Genomic DNA, 299 nt, shown 5'->3' with positions numbered 1-299 from the left:
GTGGGGGGGGGGTGAACAGTTCTCCAGCGTTAGTGTTCATTTGTACTTATTTTCTCATTTTTCTTAGAGATCCCAAAGCTGCTATTTATCAAGAATATTCTTCACAGACAACCAAGTTCCCCTGAGAGCGAAGTGACACGGGGCTCTGGTCCTCCGAGGGCCCAAAGAAACAAAACCAGGAGCCGCTGAGGTGTGGAAGCCCCAAATCTTTGAACTCACAAGAGAAGGAATTCTAAATCAGGAACCCAAACATTCTGTTTCCTACCAGAAATACGCATGCACGCAAAAGCTTCAGCAGG

The sequence above is a fragment of the Myotis davidii genome, unplaced genomic scaffold (assembly GCF_000327345.1).
Source record: "Myotis davidii unplaced genomic scaffold, ASM32734v1 scaffold1277, whole genome shotgun sequence".
NCBI classification, from domain to species: Eukaryota; Metazoa; Chordata; class Mammalia; order Chiroptera; family Vespertilionidae; genus Myotis; species Myotis davidii.
This window is presented reverse-complemented; position numbering follows the sequence as displayed.